The sequence below is a fragment of the Canis lupus genome, chromosome 18 (assembly GCF_048164855.1).
Source record: "Canis lupus baileyi chromosome 18, mCanLup2.hap1, whole genome shotgun sequence".
Classification (NCBI taxonomy): Eukaryota; Metazoa; Chordata; class Mammalia; order Carnivora; family Canidae; genus Canis; species Canis lupus.
In genome coordinates, this window is record NC_132855.1 from 36702683 (window position 1) to 36719050 (window position 16368).

At 35.0% G+C, this 16368-nt stretch overlaps 1 pseudogene; it reads left to right on the plus strand.

The window, feature by feature from the left end:
- Nucleotides 1-14483: 14483 nt before the first annotated feature.
- Nucleotides 14484-14646, plus strand: LOC140609619 (U2 spliceosomal RNA; annotated as a pseudogene).
- The last annotated feature ends 1722 nt before the right edge of the window (nucleotides 14647-16368 follow it).

The following is a 16368-nucleotide window of genomic DNA, read 5'->3' on the forward strand; positions in this document are numbered from 1 at the left end:
GAAAAAAAAAAATATATGCTTCCCTGGTAATTCCTAAATAGAAATTTAATATGAGCTCTAAGGGATATTAAGAAAGCAACTCCCTGATAATAGAATCATGTGCCCAGTTACCAGTTGCCAGAAAAAGTAGCAAGGATGAAGATGTAGCAAAGAAAAAGTAGTTCCTGTCAATGAGTTAATAAGCAAAGAATTCTTAGAATTTCACATTGTTGTGTTACTTATAATAATTCAATGACATGGTAAGTGTTTTCCAATTCAAAAACAATTGGAGCTAACAACAAAGCAAAATATACGATTTGAGCATGACAACCAACTTAAATAGGAGGGGAAATCCTCTTCTATTTGGAGGAATTGTAATTTTCTCATATAAATAGTTACTATCTATTCTGATGAAGAATTCAATTTCAAGCACAAGAGGAATAAAACATCAGTCTTAGTAATGGATTTCAATCTGGAATAGAAGACAAAAATAGGTGCGTGTATTAAATTATGTTAATTTTAGTGCTCATGTGATATTGTAATATGTTTTTAATGTACTTTGACAAACTGGAAACAACCCACATTAACAGAAAATAACAAATATGGTTAGTCTATGCGTCCAGTTGTTAATTTACATGAAATGATTATTATATTTTTGTCATATATTTATAATGAAATAGCAGCAAAATAAACTAATTTAAAAACAGTATGGAGAGGGTTCTGTCATTGAATTTATCACCACTCCAAAACCAAAAAGAAATAAATGGGAAACAACAAGAAATCCATTTTATATATATGCTATTACTAGCACAAGAGTTCAATTGAATACATGGAAAAGTTGCCAGAGCCCTAGGAAAATGTATTCTATTTAACCTGTCAATAGCAAACCCCATCAGCATAATGGAACCAATATTCAGGTTTCCAAGTGGGTTGAATGTCATTGATAACTCCATTCACAAAGAATGGTCAATAGAAAATATGATTTTCTTAATAGAAAAGGGCATAAAACTGATAATTAAATAAATTTCTAATAATGAAAATGTCATGGGTATGGAAGTGCTATGAATCATTCATACTTGACTTAAAGTTAAAAGTGAAAAATGGTACACTCATTTATAGATTTCTCTTTGCCTATTTTGGAAGGTTTTTATCAATTTGATTTAACTTTTAACTACAGTAACTTCATTCTGTCTTTAAATGGTACATAAACTGAGTAAATGACAGAGTTATGACCACATGATGAGTCAGCATGGATAGAACTAATCTTTAAGAGTATACTTTCCACTAACTGAGCATCATTTCCAGAAATGCTATTGGGTATTATTCAGGAATAAGAGTTAACCAAAACACTACATTTTATTTGCATTTTTTTATTTATTCAACCAACCAACATTAAGTACTTCTTTACTAAGTGCTGGGCAACACAGTTTGATTTTATGTATAACAAAACAATTTAATAATTTTTTCCTTAGATAGTTCCAGTGGGTATTGAATTGTAGTTACAAGTATTTTGGAGAAGAGCAGATATCTGGTTATTGTTCTTAATAATTTCAGAAAAGATTTTTTTTAATATAATTGTCTGAATATTGATATAGCAATATGATTCATCTGTCATTTATTATTTGTATATGCTGGTTAGTGCTTAGATGTTTAAACATTTCTTAGGTGAATTTATTTGGTAAGGAAGGGACATGTATTACAATAGGAAAGTTCTAAATATGAGCACAATCTTCCTCATAGAGGTACTTTTAAATCATTTGTCAACAAAAAAAAAAGTGTTTTAAATAAATCTAAAAGAGAAACTTCAAACTTTCTGTTTCCAGAACTATGAAGTATTATGCAATTTGCTATAACTTGGGATAAAAAGCCATTTGGGTTGATTTATATCTTCTTGCTTCTCACAGAGGAAAAGGGGGTAATCCCACTCTACTGCTCACTATCTATACAACTTTTAGTTAGTTTTTTATTGTCTCAATTTCCTGAATTTAAGTAGAATCCTTCCCTCACAGAAAATTCTAGGACTAAAGTGAAAATGTCTGATCCATAGATGGTACTCAATATATGGTAGGATTTTTTCCTTCACATTTTTACAATTGGCTCAATTTGTAATACCTTGAAAACCTTACTCATCCCCTAGCAATGCATAACAAAGTGAAAAAAATTTCTGCTGTAGGTTAGATGTGGTCTTCTTGGAATCACTATCATCTCTCCTGATAATCAATAAATGTAGTACAAAGTAAGGCTCAAATGTAAACCGTAGGGAGAAACTACTGGAGTCAAATTCTGATGGCTTTAAATGCTACATCTGAAACAGTCTCATGAGCTTAATAGCTTTCCATCCCTCTCCTACTAGCTACATTTCAAAGAATGTACATGAAATGTACATTTCAAAGAAGGGCAAGTTATCAACTTCCTGCCATTTCCCTTCTTGCATGTCTACCCATAGTTTCCTTCAATCCAACTGGAAATATGAATAAGTGATTCTCCTCAGCTTAAAGGCCAGTCCTTCCACTTAGACTCCTATTCCTGCCTCCTCCTATGTTTTTACTTCCTTTACTGGATTTGGCCCAACACTGTTAAAACATTCTGAATTCTATACTCTCTCCCATCTCCCAAACAAGACATTCATTGACTCCTGTGTTCCCACTCCAACTACTGTCCAATATTTCCACTTCAGATACATAATCCAACTTCCTGGAGAAGATCTTTGAATACACAGCCAGTGACCATTTTTTCACCTCCCATTCACTCCTAAACCTACCTCACTAAGGCTTCTTTCTCCCCACCAGTGTACCAAAATTGTTTTAGGAAAGATCAGGGAACTGTTTTAGGAAAGATCAGGGAACTGTTACTCTTTTCTTCTTTTCTTTTCTTTTCTTTTCTTTTCTTTTCTTTTCTTTTCTTTTCTTTTCCTTTTCTTTCTTTTCTTTTCTTTCTTTTTTTCTTTCCTTTCCTTTCCTTTCCTTTCCTTTCCTTTTCTGCTTTCTTTTTTTTTTCTAAACATAATAAAGGTTTTTCTGTCCTTATCCTTTCTGTCAGCATTGATGAAATAACTGAACCCTTATTACTTGAAACACTATTCTTCTCTTTGGCCTCCACAACACCAAAATGCCCTAGTCTTTTCTTTACATTTCTGATTTATATCTCCTCTACCTTATCTTTCAATGTTGGAATTAGTGCATGATTCTGCAACTCCTTCCCACCTTCATACCTTCTCCCTAAATAATACAAATCATCCCATAGCCTTCAAGACCACACCTTTGCTAATGACCTCTTAACATATCTTCATCTCCAATATCCATTCTGACCTACAAAATCATATAGCCAACCATTTTGTTTTGCATTATTTATGCCTCATCTTCCTTGGTCTTGATAGAATGTTTTTGCTTTTCAGGTGACTCTCCCTAAGGCATGAATTATAGTTCCCTTTTCTGCCTGCCTTTTATATATAGATACATTGTTATAAGCAGCATTTTATCATGATCATAAACAACCTGGGATGCATTTCTCTGTGTTCAGATCTGAGGGCAGACTTGACCACACCATGGTCAGCCTGAGCCCTGGAATCATACTGGTTCCAACATGTGGCTCTTCTGAGACTTCCTAAGTGCAGCTTCTCATGCAGGCAACCATTGAGGTGAGCACTAAATAGGTGAGTATTAAGATTCTCCTAGTTAAGAGCATGGTTGCTTAATGAGTGGAAGTAAGAGAACACACATATTTGGAGAAGATTCCATGCCTATCTAGTACATACTCTAAAGGTACTAAAATATCTAGGGGAAAAAAAGCTGAGTTAATCTCATGTCTGCTTGATGTACATTTTAATACTATTCCTTTTTCCTATTTCTACCCAAACTAGCTGCATAAGACTTCTAATAAAGAGACATGAGGATATCAAACTTTCTCAGATAGTACCCTAAGCTTTTGAAATGAAGTCATGTTTTTAAAGTGGAAGTTAATTCCAAGTTAGCTTATGCTTTTTATCCCTAGAGTAGGATAAGTAAGTGTGCAATTGATTTTAATTTAATATTCATGGTGTATTACAGCTGCCAGAGAATATAAGAATTTTTTTTTTAAAGAAAGAAAGCACAGCCTGGACCTAAACTTACTCTTAGAATTATTGCCAGAGTTGCAAGGACACTCTTGAATACTAAACAGCATGTATATAGGAAATAACCTTATAAACACATTTTTAAAAGGCAGTGGCTACCAAACGTTTAAAGTAGCTATGTGCTATACAGACCTCAAACAGAGTCTTTTCTTTATGTTATGATCACTCAACATAAAAATATTGCTGTAACATCCCCTGATAAGAATTTCTTAGGCAGCCTGAGTAGCTCAGCAGTTTAGCGCCGCCTTCAGCCCAGGGCGTGATCCTGGAACCTGGGATCAAGTCCCACATCAGGCTCCCTGCATGGAGCCTGCTTCTCCCTCTGCCTGTGTCTCTGCCTCTCTCTGTCTCTCTGTCTCTCTGTCTGTGTGTGTGTGTGTGTGTGTGTGTGTGCGCGCGCGTGTGTGTGTCTCATTAATAAATCAAAATATTTTTAAAAAATAATTTCTTCCTGAAACATTTTCACTCAGACCTGGGTTGATTCTTCTTTATTATACAGTTGCCTGTTCAAACGTCATTGCCTCAGAAATGACTTCTCTGACCACTTAATTAGGCTTCGATCCCCTTCCTCCCATAGTACTTATCACTACATGAAATTACCCTGGTTATTCATGTGGGTTTTTTTCTCTCTCCACCACAGGAAAACACTCAAATATATGCTCTGCAAAAACATGGACACTGTCTACTTTCATCACTGTAGCAATCAATGACAGACATTCCCTAAATATGTGTATAACACACACCTGTATGACATGGAATTAATTAAATTTTTCTAAGAGTCAGTCTCCTCATCTGGAAAAGGAGTCTAAATTTTACTCTGTAAGATTGTTGTGAGTTAAAATGGAAATAAAACTTGTGAAAGTATTTTATAGACAGAAAAAAATCTTAACATAAATTCAAACTGCAATATGCACAAAAACAGACACATAGATCAATGGAACAGAATAGAGAACCCAGAAGTGGACCCTGAACTTTATGGTCAACTAATATTCGATAAAGGAGGAAAGACTATCCATTGGAAGAAAGACAGTCTCTTCAATAAAAGGTGCTGGGAAAATTGGACATCCACATGCAGGAGAATGAAACTAGACCACTCTCTTTCACCATACACAAAGATAAACTCAAAATGGATGAAAGATCTAAGTGTGAGACAAGATTCCATCAAAATCCTAGAGAAGAATACAGGCAACACCCTTTTTGAACTCAGCCACAGTAACTTCTTGCAAGATACATCCACGAAGGCAAAAGAAACAAAAGCAAAAATGAACTATTGGGACTTCATCAAGATAAGAAGCTTTTGCACAGCAAAGGATACAGTCAACAAAACTAAAAGACAACCTACAGAATGGGAGAAGATATTTGCAAATGACGTATCAGATAAAGGGCTAGTTTCCAAGATCTATAAAGAACTTATTAAACTCAACACCAAAGAAACAAACAATCCAATCATGAAATGGGCAAAAGATATGAACAGAAATCTCACAGAGGAAGACATAGACATGGCCAACATGCACATGAGAAAATGCTCCGCATCACTGGCCATCAGGAAAATACAAATCAAGACCACAATGAGATACCATCTCACACCAGTGAGAATGGGGAAAATTAACAAGGCAGGAAACCACAAATGTTGGAGAGGATGTGGAGAAAAGGGACCCCTCTTACACTGTTGGTGGGAATGTGAACTGGTGCAGCCACTCTGGAAAACTGTGTGGAGGTTCCTCAAAGAGTTAAAAATAGACCTGCCCTACGACCCAGCAATTGCACTGCTGGGGATTTACCCCAAAGATACAGATGCAATGAAACGCAGGGACACCTGCACCCCGATGTTTATAGCAGCAATAGCCACAATAGCCAAGCTGTGGAAGGAGCCTCGGTGTCCATCGAAAGATGAATGGATAAAGAAGATGTGGTTTATGTATACAATGGAATATTACTCAGCTATTAGAAATGACAAATACCCACCATTTGCTTCAACGTGGATGGAACTGGAGAGTATTATGCTGAGTGAAGTAAGCCAGTCGGAGAAGGACAAACATTATATGTTCTCATTCATTTGGGGAATATAAATAATAGTGAAAGGGAATAGTGAAAGGGAGAAGAAATGTGTGGGAAATATCAGAAAGGGAGACAGAACGTAAAGACTGCTAACTCTGGGAAACAAACTAGGGGTGGTAGAAGGGGAGGAGGGCGGGGGGTGGGAGTGAATGGGTGACGGGCACTGGGGGTTATTCTGTATGTTGGTAAATTGAACACCAATAAAAAATAAATTAAAAAAATATACAGAATCTCATTGTTATATATAAAAAATGAAACTTTAATAGTTTTTACTTTCTCTAAGTGGTTCCTAGAACGAGGATGAAACTGTCTGGTTAATACCTATGAGTTCATGGCTCATGAGGTACAATATAAAGGCTATATTATATGGGCCGTTATTAAAAAGCTGTGTTATATATATGTGTCATATATATGGCTCATTTCCTTCACCACGTACAAATTTCAGGTGCTTTTTTTTCCCTTTTACTTCTTACCATAAACCTTGTCTCATGTCTCAAGTTCTCCTCTTCCACTCCTTCCTACTAATCTGCTAACTTGGTTCCAGAACTAACTGCTATATCATGGCTATGGTAAACCCTATTGGCTCATTTTCTAGAAAGGTTTTTGACAAAAAATAACATTGCTTCTGCAATCAGGTCTAATACTTTTATATCGATTTACAAAGGGGCTAGTATTTTGATATCAACTCTATCTCATTTTATTCTTAACCCAAAAATTCAGAGAGAAAATAAGAATTCATATAACAGTTTTCCTTTGATCTTCACATCAACAGCAACTTTGTTTTTCCCATTAATAAAATAAATTGGTTGAGGTCATTGAAAAGCAAGTAAGAAGGATATAAGAAACACAAAAGAATAAGTTTATAATGACATATTTTGCTTTCATAAGTGAGTTTTAGTGCAAAGATCCCAACCATGTTTTGCAAGTGTTTTACTACTGCATAGGATTGTAGAGACTGAAAGGATTCAAAGGGATATATAAAGACTAAGAAAATTGTAGGCCATACTTAAGTGGCTTAGCTGAATAAGCAATACACAATTGAGGGAATTTATCAGGTACACCGAACATGATTTCCATGATCTCTCAGCAGCCTCTCATATCAGAACACATCCATGAATGTTACCTGCCTTAAAAGCTACGCATGACTTCTTTAAGCAAGTTGAAGAACTTTTTCCTCTTTTCCTTGGTTTGGAGAAACACACAAATCTCTCACTTCCCTAAGAACATTTCTTAAATATTTCTCTCCCCCACCAGCCTGAGATCTCTGGAGGCAGAAAGCCTTTAAATTTTTAAGTTGAGTAATTTCTTGAATGATCAGTTTTCATAAATATATCTATTTTATTATGTTGTTATATAGGACTTTCCTGGAAGCCTATGCAGATTTATGGGTCATTTCCCCTCACTACTTTATGTACCTCAAGACTTTGATTTTCTGAGGCCTTACATTTGTTTGCAGACATTTCTCCTCCCCTATCTCTGTTGTCACATTACATGTACCAATAGCAACACTTATTACACTTATGTCTACTTTAATATACATATAAAAATCACATAGGTACCCCCCGGATTAAAATGAGACTGTGTAGTCACTTCCTAAGCATTTGCCTGCCTATGACTCTTAAGGAGGACTTTGTCACATCTATCTGGGCTCTTCTGTGACCTTCCTTATTGGCCATGTTTCAAGTGTCTCAGATTGCATTCATTCAACATTTCATTGACTACTTATTATGTTTAGATTTATTCCATAGGTAAGAAAGCTGAGGCAAAGAAAGGGTTAAGCAATTGCTTGGGTACACCCAATAATGTTGCTAGTGGAAAAGCAGAGACTAGCCTCAGCTCTGATGCCCAATATTCTCCTCATTACTGCTTACTGAGAGTCATTGTTCTGCCTTACTATTTATCAGCCATCTTACTTGGACATATTTTTAAAGATTTTATTTATTTATTCATGAGAGACACTGAGAGAGAGAGAAGCAGAGACACAGGCAGAGGGAGAAGCAGGCTACTTGTAGGGAGCCCGATGTGGGACTTGATCCCAGGTCTCCAGGATCATGCCCTGGGCTGAAGGCGGCGCTAAACCGCTGAGCCACCCAGGCTGCCCGGACATATTTTTTAAAAAGCTATTTGTGAGTCTTTAAAATACCTTACATTAGAACATCTAGACACATGCACATGGATAACTTGCTTGTGCTAACATAAAACTAGGGGATACAGTTCCCCAAATTGTGAAAAGAAGTATACACACACTCATACTCATACATCCAAAGAGTAGTGAATACCAAGCAAGATATCTGTTAAAATATCTAAAGATAGCTTTAAATACTTCAAGCATTTAGGGCTTGAAACTAAAGAGTAGTACTTGAAACAAGAGCTTGTCAAAGACTGTCACCTATTAGAGGTCACTGATTATGAATTCACTTATTCAACAAATAATTCTAGAAGCACATTTATGTGTCAGGTAATATTCTAAGCACTGGGGTATAACAGTGAAAGATACAGCTGAGTCTGTGTTCTCATGGGCTATATGTGTGTTTTATGTTTGAGCTTCAATGGCTCTCATTCTGATCTTTGAATAAACCAAGGAATTTCCCATCATTAAGTCTTCATGTATGCTTTTGCCCTTCATCTGGAATTTTTTTCCATACTACCAGCTCAAGCCACAACCGTAAAATCCATTTTACCTGGTAGCTCTTATTGATCTCTCAGTTCTAAACTTAAATATCCCTTCTTTTCTCAAAGAATATGTTTTCTTATCAAAATTACATCCTTATCTGCATATTGGCTTAAAATCTGCCTCTCCACAGAGATATAAATCCTAAAATGCAAGAGTCTTACCTGTTATGTTAACCAATTGGTACCCAACACCTAGCACATGCCTGACACAAGTACTCATATGGTTTTGTTCTTGTTTCTTTTCTTATCAAATGCTGAACAAGCACTATCAAGATTTCTGGTTCCCTTTCCTGCCAAGATCAACCACAGAGGAACAAAAGAAAGGAAATATCATATAAACCTGTGAGAAACTCAGGGGTTGATGGGACAGTTTTGTGCTGGTATGACTTGGACTCAGAGCAGGGAGAAAGCCAGGAAAATTGCAGGGGTTTAAATTAAAAGGCACTTTAGAGTTCTGGTTTTTCTTATTCCTGCAATTTCCTTAGAACCAACAGTGCTCATCTACTAATAGAGACTCAGACCCTTTTGCCCAAGCATTTTTTCAAGTCAATCAGTACTGTACAAATGTCTTTTGCCTTTGAAAAACTGTAAAAAATATAAAAATATATTTCCTGGAAGCAAAGGAAGATGGGCAACCAGTATTTACCAGTATCTACAGGAGCATATTTTCTGTACCAAATTACAAAGTGTTACATTGTCTTTATCTTGTTCAATTCTGTCTTGATTTGTCCCTTTGAGCAGAACAGGAGTAAACTGAGGCTTATAAAATACTTACCATATCACAGTGTCACAGTGGTATGAACAGAACATAAACTTATTTATGTATAATTCAAGAACATGCTTTTTCTAATACACTAAAATTCTATTAATATACTCAAAATCATAATACAATGCATCACACCACAAATTATGTGGTTTTCTATAAGCCAAGTATTAAAAGCAAATATCCCATGAGCCTATAAAATTTTTGTCACAGATTGTTTTCTGTCTTTATATTTGACACTGTCCAAGAATATTCTATCATCCAGTAGTCATCACTGGTCAGTTTCTCTAAGCAATAGAGTTCAAGGGATAGAGGAAGGTAGTCATACAATTAGATCTAAAAACCCACTCTGGCTTGAATAATGTCGGTAATTACTACCCTATATCCAGGAGTCAGTGATCTATTTCAATCACCTCATGTTTCTGAATAGGATTCTCTTTTGCTATATTGTTTTTTAATATCACCTGGCAAAGGCATAGTATAGACACCACTCAAAACATTGCTAGAAACTCTTCCTCCCATTAGCTTTATGGTTTTAATAGATCCATGAAAGTTTAAATAAGCAACAAAATAATGTTACCCAAAGAAGAAAACCTCTTAGTTTGCCATGGCTTACATATATTTTTTCCTGTCTTGAATGAAGTAGAATTAAATATTAAAATGACCAAATATGGGTGAACTTAAATAAACTTAGTTTAAATAAACTTAAAATTTTAAAAACTTAAATTCTAAAAAAAGCCTCTAGTGTTAGAATTTAGTGATGTGGGACTCCTGGGTAGCTCTGCAGTTGAGCTTGTGCCTTCAGCTCAGGGTGTGATCCCAGGCTGGGGATTGAGTCCAGCATTGGGCTCCCTGCGAGGAACCTGCTTCCTCCTCTGTCTATATCTCTGCCTCTCTCCTGTGTCTCTTGTGAATAGATAAATAAAATATTTTTAGAAGATAAAAGAATTTGGTGATGTATTAGGTGGCATTTGCAAACTAGAAATTTTTTGAAAGCTTATATATTAGTGATAATGGCGATTTAATACTGTAAGAAGAGCACACATCCATTTTCTAGAAGTTCTGGCACTCTTTTCTTACTTTTTCTTCTCCAATCTTCCATTTTCCCAGAATATCATTGTATATACTATAATATGGTAAGACCATGAAGCCATGGTTAGATTTGTTCATCAACAAATAAGCAATTTTCCATGCTGTGGTCCTGTCATTTCTGATGTCCAGATTAGACTAAGAAATTGAATTTTCAGAGGTGCCTGGATGGCTCAGTTAGTTAAAGAGCTGACTTGATTTCAGCTCAGGTCATGCTCTCAGAGTTCAAGGATAGAGCCACTCTTCCCCCCTCTTCCAACTCCCTGCTCAGCACAGAATCTGCTTTGGGATTCTCTCTCTCCCTCTGCCCTTCCCCCTGTCACTCTGTCTCAAATACATACATACATAAATAAATAAATAAATAAATAAATAAATAAATAAATAAATGATAGATAATAAATAAATAAGAAGTAAGTAAATCTTTTATGAAGATTAAATTTTCATTTCAGACTGAAAATGAAAGGGGGAAGTTGGTGTTCTCTATTACACCATCTTAAGGTATTTAGCCACTTAGTCATTTTTAGAAGAGAGATCCATTTGTAATTATAAAGGCTACCATTCAATTCTATTCACTGCCATCATTTTAAGTGATAAGTTGCTTGATCCAGACTCAAAATCCTCAATTAATTTCAATAGCAACTCTGAGTATATATTTAATACCAGGATCAAGGGGGAAGGATTCCATTCTCATTTCACAGCATCATCTTCTGCTTTCCTAGGAATCATTCCCTAAGAGACAACTACCTAGATAAATGAAACAATTGTTGTGAAGGGTTCTTTTGCATCAACTTCATTTTTAACTACTAATCAGAGAAACCTAATTAGATGTGCTATTTTCTTATTCCTCAATTTTTCAAAGTAGAGACTTAAAAATAATTCTTCCTCACTTGTTCCAATTATCAAGTCTGGTTTTAGTGCAGATATAAAATTTGGGTGTTGATTTCCCTGACACCTTAAACTAAAATTTTCAGATGAAAAAAAAACTATTAGAAACTTAGTTATTTGTAATAAAATTATTACAAAAATTAGCTCTACTTGACTAGATTGCTTTAGAACTAAAGCTTTGAAACTTGTCACAGGTCTTAAAAATAAAATTGCTTGAGTAGCTGAGGAGAACTGTATTAAAATGCAAATTTCCAGCTGTTAATATTTCTTCAAAAACCAATAATCCCTCAAGGCCACCAATATATCATAATACTTAATGGAAAAATATCCCTTAGGCAGAATGGCCTTTCTAGGTTGACTTTTGATTAAACTTAAAATATTATATGGCAAAAAAATTAAAATAAAAAAAGGAACATAAATATAGAACTCAACTGAAATGTCACCCAGTATGCAACTAAATGGAAGGGAGGGGGAGACCCATCCTGTGTCACTAATTTGTGAGTAATACATTCTGCTTGAAGATTAGCCAACTCATAATTGGTATCATAAAATATATACCTCTTCCAAAACAGCCCAATAACAATTTCTTTTATATTGATTTATGTATATACTAGGATGTTCCATTTTGGAACTGGTTAAGAATTATTTTTGGCAACATATACTCATTGGACAAAATGACCAAACCTATACATGAGAATTAAATAGCTACATGTATTTTTTAGCTAAGATTTCTAAAAATATTAGAATATAAAAATACAGAGTTTGTGGAGACTTTGTCTATGACTATAATACTATATGGGATTTGCAAGAAATAATACACAATTAAATATTTTATGAAAAATTGTGACTATTCAGAGAAGTTGAAAAAAATCATACATTGCACTTCAATGCATTTCCCACTTAGATTCTACAAATAACATTTTTGTACTTTTTGTTACATACTTAAGCATTGGTACATTATAATGAGGGTTTCTTATTCCAGACTGATTGGTTCTGAATTGGGAAGGGTCTAGCCAATTCACTAGTCAATTAACCGAGTGGTTAAAAATGGAAAGACTCTCCTTGATACAAAATTTCCTAAAATTCACATTTTAAGTATTTATATTAGGACAATCCTCACATATGGTAAAAGTAATTTAGTCAAATCTGTGATCTAAATGTGTCTGTAAGTCTACTTAATAACCAAATAATGCAAATATATAAATGGATCACATACTTTAAAACATCTCTGAGAGCCGCCTGAGTGGCTCAGTCAGTAAAGATCTGCCTTTGGCTCAGTCGTGATCCCAGGAGGTCATGATCCCAGGAGGTCATTATCCCATTGAGCCCACATCAGGCTCCCTGCTCAGCGGGGAGCCTGCTTCTCCCTCTCTCTCTGCCTGCTGCTCTGCCTACTTGTGCCCTCTCTCTGTCAAATAATAAAAAATATATTTTTAAAAAAATCTTTTAATTTCTCCTACTCTAGACTAGATCAAAGATTTTTTTGTTTAGTTGTTTAACATTTCTAATTGAGAAATTAACCCAATAAACTGATCTTCAATGCAACATAGGTAAATACCTCTAAAATTTGTCCTGCCATCCTAAGTGCTTTCTGTTATATCAACTGCAATTATTCTGCTCTGAGGTATTATCTACCTATCAACTAACAGCAACAAGGGGAACTAGTTATAAATGAATATGTGTGCTTGTATATGTATTTATCCATGAAAACCCACATATCCATTCTGTGTTAGACAACCTCACAGGTGCAGCTGAATATAAGTGGCCCCAGATTATAAATAAATGACATGGATATATAAAAAGTAACATTTTAATTCTGATGAAATAAAGCACAAATGGTGTTTACAGTAAAAAAAAATCTGTCTTTAATAGAACTAAAACTTTTCCTTTATCTTATTTAATATTAAATTTGTTCAAACTAACAAGAGTTTTTATGTTACTCAAATGTACTTTACTAATTATAATGATTATTTTTTTGAAAGATTATTTATTTGATACAGAGAGAGAGAGAGAGAACACAAGCAGGAGGAGCAACAGAGGGAGAGGGAGAAGCAAGCTCCCCACTGAGCAAGCTCCCCAATGCAGGGCTCCATCCCAGGACCCCGGGATCATGACCTGAGCCAAAGGCAGACACTTAACTGATGGAGACACCCAGGAGCCCCTAGAGTGATCTTTGGGACATGCTTCTTCGAACTATTACTTCCTCTCCTATTTTTATTAACAAAGTTAGAGTCGTATATGCCTTAACACACTAAGAAAACTAATGACAAATGAAATGAAAATAAATCAGCAATCACAGCACTCATATTTATATGTGTAATAAACTTAGACATATAATTTTAAAAATAAATTCATAATTGGAAAATTCTTAGTTTACCAAGATTATTTGTAAAAACTAAATAGTAAATAAAATTTACTTTATAATAATTTTCAAGTTCCCAAGATGAAAACTTATAAATATGACAGCTGTTTACAGAGTTCTTTTATATGCATTCTTACTTGTTCTTTATAATTAGCCTATAAAGTTAAGTAGGGTAAGTAGTTATTTGCCAATTTTGTAAGTGAGTTAATCTGAGATTCAAAATGACTTAGTGATGTACCAAGTTGTAAGAATGCTTCCCTAACTTAGATAATACTCAACTTTAGGCCTCTTTCCAGCAACCTTGAGAATATACCTTATAGAGGCTTCACTATATTTTAAAACTCTGCATCACTGCTTTTGCTTTTTTTTTTTTTTACTTGTATAAAATTGTACAAAGCACTGTTATTTGGAAACATCACTGTACTAATCATAAGATTTGACTGCTAAGAGGGGGAGCACTCATGCTATGTGCCAAGAAGTGGATTAAACTAATAGTATCTCCATTTTGGTAATGGCAAAGTTCGTTAACAAGAACATGCCAAATTTTAGAAATAAAGCAGCACATCGCTTCTCGGCCTTTTGGCTAAGATCAAGTGTAGTATCTGTTCTTATCAGAAATAAAGCAGCACAGAAAGGTCTTGTAATCTACTCAGAATCCGATAGGTATTAGCAGGCAAAGTTTGAGTTAATGCTCAACTCTTTTAAATCCAAATTTCTCCTCTTTTTCTATCCCTGAAAGTCCAATGAGAATTACTTGTGTGTAGTTTTAGGTGTCAACTTGGTTAGATTACAGTCATCAGTTATTCAACCAAAACCCAATCTAGGTGCTTCTCAGAAGGTATTTTAAAGATGTGATTAAAGGCTATAATTAGTTGACTTTAATAAGGAAGATTATCCCTAATCATTTGTGTGGGCCTGATTCACTAAATGAAATGGATTAGAGCAAGACTGAGCCTTTCCTGGAGAAGTAGGAATTCCACCCATGGACAGCAACGTTAGCCTATGCCTGTGTGTTCCAGTCTGCCCTGCTGACAGCCTACCTTATGGATTTTAGACCTGTCTAGCTCTCACTCATAACTGAAAGTCAATTCTTTTCAATAAATCTGTTAATATACATCCACTACTAATTCTGTTTCTCTGCTTGGATTCTGACTGATATACATTCAAACACTTAAATGTTCTGGACCTCAGCTTCATGAAGTTAATTTCTATATTAGGAAAAAATTTCTTTCTAGAAATGATTCCTTGCCTAATGAATGTTCATCTAGTGCTCAGCAATTAGTCATCTCTCTATATATAGCTTGCCAATCATCCAGTAGGTACTATTTGCACATTTACAAGATTTTGAGCAGTATCCTGAATGTTTTTGGAATATATTAAAGGCTTTATCTGCTTCTTATCCAAAAAAGAAATAAAGAAATAGGAGAAGAAGAATGTGTTATCACCCAAGTCAAGGAAGCACAGAATTTCGATAAAATAGTAAAAACTACCAAGTATAATCAGGATATTCAGTTCATTTATGGTTGCGGTGTTAACTCATGATTCCTAAATTCTCCTGACTTTGCCATTCAGTTACTTATCCTTCCATTTAATTATCCTTAATTGTATCAGGACACACAAATTGGAAATTTACAAAAGACCCAGTGAAGGCATGCAAACTTCCGGGTTTTCAAAGAGTAGCGAGGATGCCATCCTCTACCCAATAAGCATGTACTTCTGGTATCACAGAATAAAATCATGACTAAAGTTAGAAATAAGACAAGAGGGATCCCTGGGTGGCGCAGCGGTTTGGCGCCTGCCTTTGGCCCAGGGCGCGATCCTGGAGACCCAGGATCGAATCCCACATCAGGCTCCCGGTGCATGGAGCCTGCTTATCCCTCTGCCTATGTCTCTGCCTCTCTCTCTCTCTCTCTCTGTGACTATCATAAATAAATAAAAATTAAAAAAAAAAAAAGAAATAAGACAAGAAATAAGGATTGGAAAAATAATGCAAATTAATTGTATTTTCCATTTTTCTTTAGAAGTCATGTAGCTAACTCATGCCTATAAAGTTCATATCCCAGTTCTTTCTGTGTTAATAGAGCTGTTCAGCTACTTGAAGGTTATATTCATATTTTGAGTTCTGTTTTCACTGAGTAGAGGATTTTTTTTCTCACACATCATTATGTTTCATCTCCAAATAAAGGCTTACAAAATAAGGATTCACCTAATTAATTGTTACAGATGTCTAAATATCCAGGAATATTTCCTTGATTTTAAAGTGATGAAATTGGCCCATCACGTTCCCATCAATTGCACTGTAATATACGCACAACAGTTGATAAGATTCTTCATTAGGTACAGGCCATCATAATAAGTAAGCACAACATATAATCTTTACACAATTTTCTAATGCCAGAAATATAACAAATCTCCCCAAACAGACCTCTAAAATTATAATGCAATCCA